General features: G+C 38.2%; 1 long non-coding RNA gene across 1 annotated transcript; it reads left to right on the top strand.

Moving 5' to 3' along the window:
- Positions 1–7078: 7078 nt before the first annotated feature.
- Positions 7079–11974, top strand: LOC109145314. The gene is made up of 2 exons (XR_002046640.3): positions 7079–7235; positions 9812–11974. It is a non-coding gene; the product is annotated as an uncharacterized LOC109145314 (long non-coding RNA).
- Positions 11975–12370: the final 396 nt, after the last annotated feature.

Raw genomic sequence — 12370 nt, 5'->3', positions numbered from 1 at the left:
CTGGTGATCTTCATCTTAATTTCAGATGCATTAAACCACAATAGCAACTATGAACATACTGTGTGAGAGCAAATTATCTGGATAGAGATGCATGGCTTATGACAAGGCATAAGAAGCAGTGTGCATAGTGCAGACCCAGGGCTACTAGAGCTTTTCTTAAAATGCTTTTGTGTCTGTACTTAAATAGGTAAGTTTCTTACGAGTGACTACCATAGCCACAAAACAGTCTCTCTGTAATTAATAAAAGCTTCTATGATGTGTGTGCAGTATTTATTGGTAACTTCTAACTCCAGCTTCTTTTGATGCAGGCTGCTACCAAAGATTGTGAATCCCATGGATTGCTCAACCTAATAAAGTGACATGGTTCAAAGATAGAGAACAAATAATGACCATTGCTTCAGGATAGTTTTCATAAAGGCTCTAACATCTCCATGACTGCTACACTACCAATAATAACAACCTTTCCCTGATTTATTCCATATTAAAAAGGTTAAGAATAGGGCAAAACTCGAGGCAGGTGCTGGACACAGGGATCAGAGCTCTAGAGGAATGTGGCTACAGGTTGGACAACATGAGGATTTCAGAGGGCCTGTTGTATGCAAAAACTGTGTGCTCACTACTGTTCATTCCATATACAGAGGACAAAATGGTCCCATATTGGTGGTGCATGGTATTTCTTCTCCAAAACAATGCTTGAATGGCCAGAGCATGCTCCAAGTGCAAGCATGAGATGGGCAATTAGCCAAGTGGCACAGCTTTTATTACATGTGTTGTGGAAAATAGGGTATTAGTTCCGTTGGTTTTGGCTGGTTGTCTCCAGGTTTAAGCAAACCTGGGTATTGCAGAAGGTATACATGGACCTGCAGCACGCCTTCTCTGTTATATCCTTTCACAATCCCTGTGGCTGATAGCAGCAACAGCAGTCACTGCAACAATTTCAAAGGTAGTGGAGTGGCAAGGCACAAAAAAGTGCAGGTTGCTCATTGCGTCATTGCTTAGTGCCACAAAAACTCCTCTTCATAAAAATATAAATTGATCTAAGAAAAACTGGTGCATTAGCCATACTTGAAGAACCAATATTGATATCAGGACTTGGAGATTAGAAATATGAAGCAAATAGCACTTGAAAGTTTTTCACATACACAGCAAAACAGCTTTTGCTGAAGAAATGCAAAATGCATTAGTCATTAAGAATAGATATCTGCACATTTCCAATCACCTACAGCTATTCCTGGAAATACATGGCAGGATCAAAAAAGAAATAGCATTCAAGCTGTGAAATATTTTACTGAAATGTCTCAAGATTCTAAAAGAAATTAAAAGATTCTAGCAATCAAACTCAACTCTTGCTGAATGTAAGAATAAAAAAGGGGTTTTTTGTTAAATTCTTAGTTAGCTCCACTAATTAATTTGCAGGCATACAACTTTCATAAGATACATATGATTGTGAGAAGTTGCTTTTCACAATGAAATGGTCAGTTCTTACACCTAAGCTATCAGTTTAATTTGTGCTTTAAAGAGGTTGTTGGGGAACATGCAAGAAAAAGCGTGTAATTGATTTTCCATGATTACAGAGAGACACTGCTTGCTTTCTCAGGACTGCTCATGGGCATGATGTTTTAGATCCACCTTTTGCAGCAGAACAAATAATTTTTGGTAAAAGTATTCATTTTATTTTCAAATATATTAAAAAAGGTTACTGTTAATATTGTCCATGTTTTGGGTGGGTTTTTTTTTTTCTCTTATAGAATGGATGGAAATTTTAATTCTATTACAGAAATAAAAGCCCCTTTTTGGCATTTTTTAAGTAGATGATAATCTGTTAGTGACTGCCTTTTCAGTAATGTGGTGGTCTAAATTCTGAATTCTATTATTTTACATCTGCAGCAACTGAAAGTGTATTTTTTATAAACAGCAAACTTCACCTCATAAAAATTCATTACATAAGGGCATAAACAAGTACTTTTCCTTCCAGTCATTGGCGGTAAGTGATTCATCAGTTTTCCACAGAAAACCAATTTCATTGCAGATGTTCTGCAGACTCCCTGAATTGTAGAATCGTATCATCCAATCCCAGCACAAGGAATGTAGGAATTTTTTTTTTTAAGGGTGGAAAAAAGGCTGTGCTTAGTCTTTTTAATAGGATTGAATATCATTTGCTGTCTCATCAGTTTTGTGAAATAACCATAAAGTAATCAGCTTGCCATTCTTTCCTTTCCTGTACAGGCTATCAACTTACTCACAATGCTGATTTCATAGCAAGTGCAAAAGTGAATAACTTGCAGGAGAGAAAAATCTTCCTTTGAGGTTAAACAAAATGTAACTGGGTTACATAGTTGTCTCTCCTCCTTTTCTTCATTCTTTCTCTTCTCCTTCCTTTCTTCTTTCTTGCTTTTTTCATTCCTTTCTTCCATTCTTTGCTTCTTGTTTAATACTTCAAAATATAGAAATTTCCCATAGTAATCAGCCACTAATTTTCATCATCTAACAAACTTGCCTTTTTTCTTCCTTAAAAAAAACCAAACTGACCAAATTAGAGTTTACTTTTATAAGAACCAGTAATTAACTGGTTAATTCAATTCTGTTTTTACACAATGAGCCAGAAATAAAGGATAGGCCGAAAAACTTCTTGCAAGTGTATGCAATTTTGTTTAATACTGTTCTATATAGCATATAGAATCCACCCTACTATATTTCCACTGCATTAACTTACGTAGATACAAAATTTGATTCTGATAGCTGAAGGAGGGAAAGGAGGCAAAGGAATATATGTATTAAGATGAAAGTGAAAAGGTATGGAGGTTTGAAGCAGAGAGACCAGAATAGTAGCTGGCAAGCAGCAGGAACCAGAAAGAAGTTTGGGTTTTTTCCAGTAGGAGGAATTAATTTTATTGATATCTCCAAGATGGGGTTGAATTTAGCCCTTAGAGAAGAAGCTGATAGTAGCAAAATGCACAGATTAAGTCTGCAGGTGAATGTTCTATACTGCTTTAAGTCTTGCTGTAAGTCTTCTATTTTCCATTTTGTTTTCTCCATCGCTACTATTCTCTACAGCATAGAGAGAACATTTCTCCAAAAGTGTAAGTCAATGAGCTAAAACCAGCAAGATCCAATCTAGAATCAAAGAATCATTTTATTTGTAGAAGACGTCTAAGATCATCAGATCCAACCCTTGCCTTGACACTGTCAAATCCACCACCAAACCATGTGCCCAAGTACCACATCTACAGGTCTTTTATATACCTCCAGGAGGATGGCTCAAGCACTTCCCCAGGTAGCCCAGTGCTTGACAACCTTTTCCCTAAAGAAGTTTTTCCTAATATGCAATCTAAACCTCCCCTGGTGCCAGTGAGGGGGTGTGAGGAACGTGAGGCCAGTTCCTCTTATCCTATCACTTGTTCAGGAGAAGAAGCCACCCCCCTCCCCCCTCAGCCACAGCTTCCTTTCAGGGAGTTGTAGAGTGCAAAAAGGTCCCCCATAGCTTCCTATTCCTCAGGCTAAACAATCCCAGCTTCCTCAGCTGCTCCTCATAAGAGCTGTGCTCCAGACCCCTCACCAGCCCTGTTACCCTTCTCTGGACCAGCACCTCAATGTCTTTTTTGTAGTGAAGGGCCCAAAACCAAGCACAGGACTTGAGGTGTGGCTTCATCAGTTCTAAACACAGGGGAATGATCATTGCCTTAGTCCTCCTGGCCACACTCTGCTGCTACAAGCCAGGATGGCATTGGCCTTCTTGGTCAGCCAGGCACGCTGCTGCCTCATGTTCAGCCAGCTGTCACTTCTCACCAGACAGAAGAGATTGGTGCCTGTCCCTTAATTCTTCCTTCAGTGTCATCTTCTCCAGGCTGAACAGACCAAGTGACCTCAGCCCCTCCTCAAGGCCCTTCACCATCTTTGTTGCCCTCCTTTGGACACTCTCTAACAGCTTAATGTCTTATATCATAGCACCCAAAACGGCACACAGGACTCTAGGTGCAGCCGCATCAGCAGGTAGGACGAGGTCAAGCAGGACCTGCCTTTCACAAACCCAGGCTGGCTGAGCCTGATGCCCTGACAACAGGGCAAAGCCTAGACAAGGTTTAAGCATGACTGTCTTCTAGGTTCTTTCTTTCCAAATTTATTTCTTGCTTCAACCAGGATGTTGACTGTATGTCAACAAAGAAAACCTGAATTTGTCATACCTCCTAGAGGACAGTGTACTCAAGCTACCTGTATTTGCCCTATGCAGATTATAGAAACAAAAGCTTGAGCCTATACTAAAGCCCTGAGCACATGCAGGCTCTTACTCCTTCAAAGATCTACAGAATTTATCCTGCATGTCTGTATTAAATTGTGTTGTAAACAATATGGATGATGAACAAATTTAAATTCAAGAACAGGATCAGATACTTAATTTCACAGCTTTGGTTTACATAGAAAGGATGAACACTGATGATATCATTAGTCATGCTTTCCTTGTGTATCCATGAAGATGGAACTATGGAGTAAGTGCCAACTAGCACAAACAGATCTGTTCAGTCCTAAATTCAAATGTGGTAAAAAATGAGAAATTGCACCCTGATAGCAAGGAAGAATGAGTTTCTTCATGTGTAAGTTTATACATATATAAAGATATATGGTCATTTATGAACTATTATTCTTAAGATCTACTCTTGTAGAATTACAGACTTCCCTGTTCTGAAAGCAGTGCAGCTGTCCCCCAGGGTTCCAGAGATTGTAAGATCAGGCACCTAAGGAGAAGAGTTTACACAATTTTGTAAGAATGAGCTGTGACAAGACACAAAAAATATGTTCGAGGAGAAAAAAACTATAGACATATGGACAGAAATAAAAAGAAGAGGAAGTAATTTCAGAGAAAAGCTTAAGGAGGACTTGATAAAGGAAAAGGCACTTTGCAACTGGGGACAAGAAAATTTACCTCATGCAGCCACTGGGATGGAGAAAAGCAGCATGTAAAATGAAAAAAAAAAAGTTGATTCTTACTGAGGTATTGAAAAAACCTATTGAATTAAGTTTTTCCTTTAAGATGCCTTGCTGGAGCTTTCTGTGTGAAAAACAATCAGTCTGCTAACTGCAGGCTCCAAGTGAATATGTGGGAAAGGATTTTTCTTTCTGTGATATAGGTTACAGTGACATGTAGAATGGAAGTTTAATACTGTACTTTATCATTAGTCCAATGAAATTACAGATATCAGCTCCTTTAACAAATTTAAGTTATACCACATGGAGAAAGATTAAACCACATACAGAATTAGGGTTAACATCATTCCTTTCTGGCCTTAGACCATTGAAATGAAAAGGATAGGTTCGAGAAAGTTGCTAGGAGACCATAATCACAAGTGCCAGAATAATACATTTTTATTTAAAATAGGAAACGTTGATTAATGAACATACTTAACACATAATGAGTAAAGGTACTGAAAGCATCTATGTTCAATCAAATTTGAGGTGAAACATTTAATTTATATGTTGAAAAGCCGATGAGAATTGAAAGTCTTCAAGGTAAAGCTAACCAAGTGTCATGGTTTAGCATAGTTTGGGGTTTTAGTTAAAGAGGGCTCCATCAGCCACGGAAGTGATTCTCTTGCAAAGAGGTGCTATCAGCTTCCTCTAGACCCGACACAACCAATCAACTGGCTAGTTTGAATACTGGCAACTTTTTAAAGCCACTTAAGAAGCCTGACACGCCTCTGTGATCCACATTTAAGAACGAGCAAAGCCCGGGAACGTTCCCTTGCTTCCAGCTTTTGGACAGGTAACGTGGGGGCCCACAGCCCAGCGGGGCCGGGCCCAGCTCGGCGCTGCCCAGCCAGGTCAGCCGTGGCGCGGCTTGGCTGAGATCTCAGCCACTTCGGCTCGCTGGACACCCGGCACAGCCCCCTCAGTGCGGGCCGGCCCGGCCGGGACACAGCCACCCTGGAGCCGAGTGGCCCTGTTCCATCCACGGCCCTGCTCCGTGCAGGCGGCCCCACGGCGTGGCCAGCCCCTCCCAGTGCAGCTGCTGAAATAAAATGCTACACTGAAACGAGCTCTGGCCACCACCCGGCAGAAATTAGGTGACCAACAGCAAAAGGCGAGTTCCAGCTGCAAGGCCCGGGTGAGATTAACTCTCTTAGTGCTGTTAAGATTCCTCCAGAACAGATGAAGCCTGCAGACGTCGGTCCTCTCCCACATCAAAGGAAAGGGAAAGGTAAAGGCACGTGAAGAAAACACCATAAAGACTGGGTTAATTCTGCCTCGAGTACAGACAAACCCATCCGTGGGGTTGTCTTTGCTCAGGGACCTGGTTGCATCTGATAGGTACATGCAGAGGGATGGAACAACATGTTGTGTACCGCAGGGAGATCTGATTGTTAGGTGAGAACCACCTGTAGTGTGGAATGCCTGTATACCACTGGTTGCTGAGTGTCACTGTCACTGTTTGTACATAGCTGTATATATTTATATATGTATGTATTAATGTGTGTGTGTAGAGTTACAATATGTTAATTTGGGCATTGAGCCAACGATATGGGATAAGGGGTGGAACATCTTGGGGTGACTATGATGTGTATCCCCTATCACTGCTCTATGCCCAGAAATTAATTTTGTGCCTTTCTGTGCCTTTAAACTGAGCCTGAGAGGGGGGAGAGAAAAAAACCGAGCAAACTTTTCAGAACAGTTGTTCAAGGACACAGACGCACACTCCTCTGCTTCTGCAGCAACAAGAGCGGAGGAAGCACCCTTCTTGCTTTTCAGCCAGTTTTCAGCTCCTTTTCTCCAGAGGGAGATGGAGAGGTGAACTTTGTTTTCCTGGAACTTCAGTTTTTCCCCTTCTTCTCTTCTGGACTGTTTCAACATCAGAACACATCAGGAGAATTTTCCACTGAGGCCCTGGAGGTGGGCCCACACCAACCCAGCTCCAAGGAGGAGGAGAGAGACCACACCTACAGAAGGACTCTGAAATCTTCCCAGGTTTCTTTCCACAGGGAGAGGTTTTATTATTTAGCATTATTATTCTTTTCCTGTGTGTTTTCTATCTCTTTCACTTTCCTTCGAGGAAAATTTCTTTTTTCCTGAACCTGGTGGGGGAGGGCCGGTTGTGACCTGCCTTCTATCAGAGGATATTTTCCTCCAGATTTGTCCAAACCAAGTCAAGCAGTTAAAACTGAAGGACACAACAGTTTCAGGAGTACTTAATCAGAAGCCCCTAGATACTAAGAAGCAAGAGGAAATATTTCCAATGTGTAAACCCAGTAAGTATAAATCTAAAGACCAAAAAAGGAAATTATTTAGCTATTAGAGTCTCATGTAGACATATTGTAGAAACTAAGGTAAGATGAGATAACTGCTTTGGAAGCAATAAATAGCACATTAAAATGAGAGAAAATTAAGCAATAAATTAAATTGATGGTAAAGAAACTTCAGCCTAAATAAAAGGGTAGCTTATTAAAACATGAACAAAAGGGTCCTAGGATTTATTATACCAAAACCCCCAACAGTGTCAACATGTTGATTTAATTTGTGTCAATTTAAACAGGTATTATGCCCTGAAAACACTAGCATGATATTTTGCGTGCAAGATTTATGATCCTTAGGTTCATGGAACCAGGAGTCCAAGTTTGTTACATAGCTTGTAATCTGAAACTACAAGACATTGGCTCTCCTCTCTCACATTTAGGTGTTAAGTGGTAATGCATAATAAACAGTTCATTGTGATGACCACCTCAGCTTCATGAACATAGAATGAATTGTGTCCTTATTGATTCATGTCAGTGTCAAGGAAACCAGTAAAGAAGATTGTCCATCCAAGCCAAGTAAAATAATTTAACTGCCAGGAAGAAATTTCTTCCTATATGTCAATAGACACCTGCAGAAGACAGGAAATGAGATACTGGTCCAATGTCTGGCTGCTGATCACTCAACCTACTAGTAACAACAAATCTTATGCTAGATACAAATCTTGGTAAGTCTTCTAGGGAAAAAATCTAGTAACAGAGCAGGAATAACAAAATGCTCTTGAAATAATGGTAATTTGAAATAAACTAATCATTCAATTTTAAATGTGGAATAATCATAAAAGCATAATATATTTCTATGGTGGTTTTACTTGATAAATAACAAATCCAGACATTTCTTTTTACCAAGCCATCACTTAACTAATTCTAAATTAAATATTTCTAACAAAGTGTTATGTGCATAGGTTTATGTCTAAGTACAGCACATATTATTTCTAATAAGCAAGGGTAGCCGCATGCAATGAGAAAATAGTCATGCCTAAAACAATTATAGTGCGGGAAAACTACATTGTTGCTACCTGAAATGACAGCTTAAACAGAGACAGTGTAACCTGAAATAGTGTTTCACTTCTTAAAAAAAAAAAGTTATTTTAATAATAGGCTGAAATTTGAGAAATCTTATAAGAAACACAATGTACAACTGATAGTTTGTCCACTATCCAGTAAAATAAATACAGTTAGGAAAAAAAAGTTTTGCTAATTTGTAATGGAGAACAGCAAGTGTACCTTGTGTGTACAAAAGAAGAAAAAAAAAGGCTGAGATAGATAGGACTAATGTGGAAATAGTTTGTACTTCCAAATTTTATAGTTGCTTCCATTAACAGTTCCAAACCTTTTTGCTTTTTACTTAACCATTTTATTTCTGATCTGAATAAAGACTTCTGGGCAAATGGCAAAGGTCTGACACTACAGAGTCCTCTCTTGAATGGTGCCTTTATCACCTACCAGAAAGAAAAGTGAATAAGAAAATATTAGTATTTATTATTTTGTGAGAGAAATTAAAAATTCTAACAAAATATATTTGTTTGATAGTATCTTACTTAGTCATCTTTATATGGTATATATATTATTCTGGATTGCTTGTTTCATTTATATTCCAATTTAATTTAACACCACATCTTGAATCTGTATAATAGTTAATGAATCCAAACTCACCAGAAATACAACATGAATAATCAGCCAATAACTAAAAAAAATAATTAATTTCTATTATGTAAAGGAAGTAAAGCACTGTATAAATTATTGTACTCTCTTTCTTCCTGCACCTTAGATGACTTATTTGCTGAAATACATAGCAGAGTTTCTTCTTCTCAGGAACCTTGGGGCAGCAGTTACTGGATAAATTTCATAGTTATTATATAGGGCCAGAAAGCAGATATGTAGAAGTTAGTAGTTTCCTAGGAACACTTAACGGAGAACTTTTTTAAAACTATATTCACAAAAAAAGACTAAATAATAAATAAGATAAATATGATTAGTTCTCAGAGATGATCAGGCTCTATGAATATATTCAAAAAAGTATTTCAGCACCTAAATTCAAGAGAATGATCCAAAATTCCAATGGAATATGTAGGCACCTTGCTTTCTAGCAATAATGTTATTACTACTGCAAATTTCTTAGCTATGTCTTGGTCTGGTCCTATGCATATCCCAAAGTATATCTCCTTTGGGAGAGCAGAACATGACAATGTCCAGCTTGTGTCTAAGAGAACTTGGGATTTATAAAGCAACAGTCCTATTACCCGTGTCTCCCTAAAGGTGCATTTCCAAACATGCATTGACAACTGTGCGTCATACATAAAACACAGAAGCAGTAAGAGATGCACCTGCCTATATCCATATTTTTTAATATAACAATGGGTAGAAATGAGAGATTTGATCTCTGTGATTTACACCTCCTGGAAGTTCAAGTCACACACAGGCCTGTGAGGAGACAGCAGCAGCTCTAGATTAGCCTGTAGGAGAGTCAGCAGTCAAAGAAGTGAGAGTTTATAGCATCTAGACTTTTAATGATCTCTTTCTTTTCTGTGTAGGTTCATCACTATGCTTTCCACTGAGAGAAATTATCCCAACTTAAAAGGCAACAATGAAATATTTTGGAAGAACTACTTTGTCAATTAATATATCTTCTTTCTTCCATTGACTACCTATTCTCTATCTTCTTGGAGTTCAACACTTGGGAGTCACTGAAGACCAACTTCCATAGATGTCAAGGGTAACTGAGTCAACAATAAGAGATGATGGCATTTGATGCATCGTTGAATGTAACAGTTTCTGCATTTTCTTATTTCTTCTTCATCTTTATCTACTGGACCTAAATTATATTCAATTGCATCATTTCCAAATTATTTTCTTTCTGTGAAAAGTTCACATATGGTAATTTTTTTTACTGTGTGCTAATAATAATTAGACTTTTTCATGCCTTTATGTTCAAATCTGAGAAGTGACACAAGATAAAATACTTCATTCCATTATTTTTTTAGTAACAGAAAAAATACTTCAGTTTTAACTTATGATACAACACTTTACTTGCTTTCTGGGCCTGAATTTGGAAAACCCTTTGAGAATGTAAACCTTGATATACTGTTTAAGAAAACAGTTGTCTACTGTTCTTGAGAAACAAGATCTTCTCTTTTGTGTAATACCTGTTTTAGCAAATTAGACATATTTTTACTCACTTATTTGCCTCATAGATTGGAACTGCTGGACAGACATGTAGCAAACAAACAGGCTTTACATGAGAATTTTAGAATACTGACTGAAATATCCTGCACATATACCTAACATACAGTAGATGTACTGTTGGATGAGTTATGGTGTAGATACACACAAGGGAACTTTGGCTTTAAGGTTTGGTAGCTGAGGAGAAAGATTTGCTGTTGTGCAGTTCCTCCTCTACACAATGAATTTGTTCTGAATCTTTATCTCCACTTGCATCAAAATACCCACAAAATCATTCAGATTGTCTCTGAACAGCATTGTGAGCTGCATTTCTGGCATTTCATCTGAGTAGTGAGAGTGTCATCAAAGTAAATGCGGCTTTTTCTGTTGTTTCCCTCCCCCTTTCAAAGCTGTTAATAGAGTTCAACTGTTATCCTAAACAGCATTTACCCTCCAAACACTACATTAATTTCATGCATAAAAGGAAGATGTGTAAGTTGCTCTCTGTGAGACATGGAAGGACTGGCAGAAGGAGTAGCTGTGTGGGTTTAGCCAATGTATGGTGCCATCAATAAAGTTTTACATGGAATGTCACAGGAGCGGAATTAGACTCATGCCAGGTGCTGTTTGGACATTTAATTTTGTTATTGTAATTTGTATATCTGTCTACTAGGGACACAAGAGAGAAAGAAAAGGAAGGAATCTAACAAGGGTTGTCAGTTCAGGCCCCACTTTATTCTTAGTGACAAACCTACCTCACATTTTCTCTCAGATTTCACGTGATGGCTTAGAAGTGCAAGGGCAGTTTCCAAGGACATGTAGCATTTCCTCTATTAATCTTTTTTCTCTTTCTTTTTCTTTTTTTTTTTGACAAAACTTACAAATTTTCACATTTATCCACAAATGGTTTTTTTCCTGCCCTCTGTATGACCAGAACAGCAAAAAACATACTTGCCAAATGGCTCATCTAAATTGTTTCCAATTGCAACTGCAATAATTGTCCATTTATCTTTTTTGTTCAGGGATCCCAAATCCTTTTACAAAGACTTATAATTCAAGGAAGTTGAGAAGGACTGGAGAATAGAGACTGAGATATTTAATCTCCATTTTTATGCAGTTATCAATCTTCTTTATGAGAATTTTAAGGCTCCTCTTCCATGAAATGTTTGTACATGTAGCTGTTTTCCCTATACAATATTGAAACATGGGTACTAGATAAGGTTTTAGGTGTTGCACAGAAGTTCTGTAAGGACCTACTTTTGAGGTGGTAAAGACAGTAGGAAAAATTCAAACAGCAGCAGAAAAAAATAAAACCTTACATTCAACCCTTTTCCTTGTTTTTGTGTTGTATCTGCTACTATGTTACTAACTTAAATTTATATTCAGTTCATGTGTAGCACATACTAGGACATTTTCTATCCTCAACACTATGTTTTACTGTTTTGTTTCATAAACAACTAAACCAATGAAATAGTACTGAGTGAAAAGATACTTCAGAATTTAAGAAAAGGGGAATAAAGTTTCATTCTCTTGCATATGCGTTTCATTCTCTTTTAAAAATGGAACACAGATACATGCCTAGGGTCTTCCCAACTCTCATTCTGCCAAAGAGAGAACTATGTATAGACCATTTTCCAGGCTTTCCTAAAAGTTGGATCTGTCATAGTAAATATAGTCCACATGTCAAAGTAAGCTGTACTTTGAAAATTTCCATGTTGCTGGCATCATCCACATCAGTGTCTTTCTTGGCCTCCACTTTTCTTCTGTTGGAAACCAAACAGTGGCCAGATGGACTGGAGTGCTCAGGTTCTATAGCAACACCAAATCCAAATACAGTTTGAGCTTCCCAAGGGCTTTGGAGAGTACCCTTGAACCTCAAAACATAGTCATAAACTGAAGTTACAAGCCTGCTTTAGTGTCTTAGCTGTATT

The sequence above is a fragment of the Corvus cornix genome, chromosome 2, assembly GCF_000738735.6.
Source record: "Corvus cornix cornix isolate S_Up_H32 chromosome 2, ASM73873v5, whole genome shotgun sequence".
NCBI classification, from domain to species: Eukaryota; Metazoa; Chordata; class Aves; order Passeriformes; family Corvidae; genus Corvus; species Corvus cornix.
Note: the sequence above shows the minus strand (reverse complement) of the source record. Positions and strands in the feature narration are given on the sequence as shown.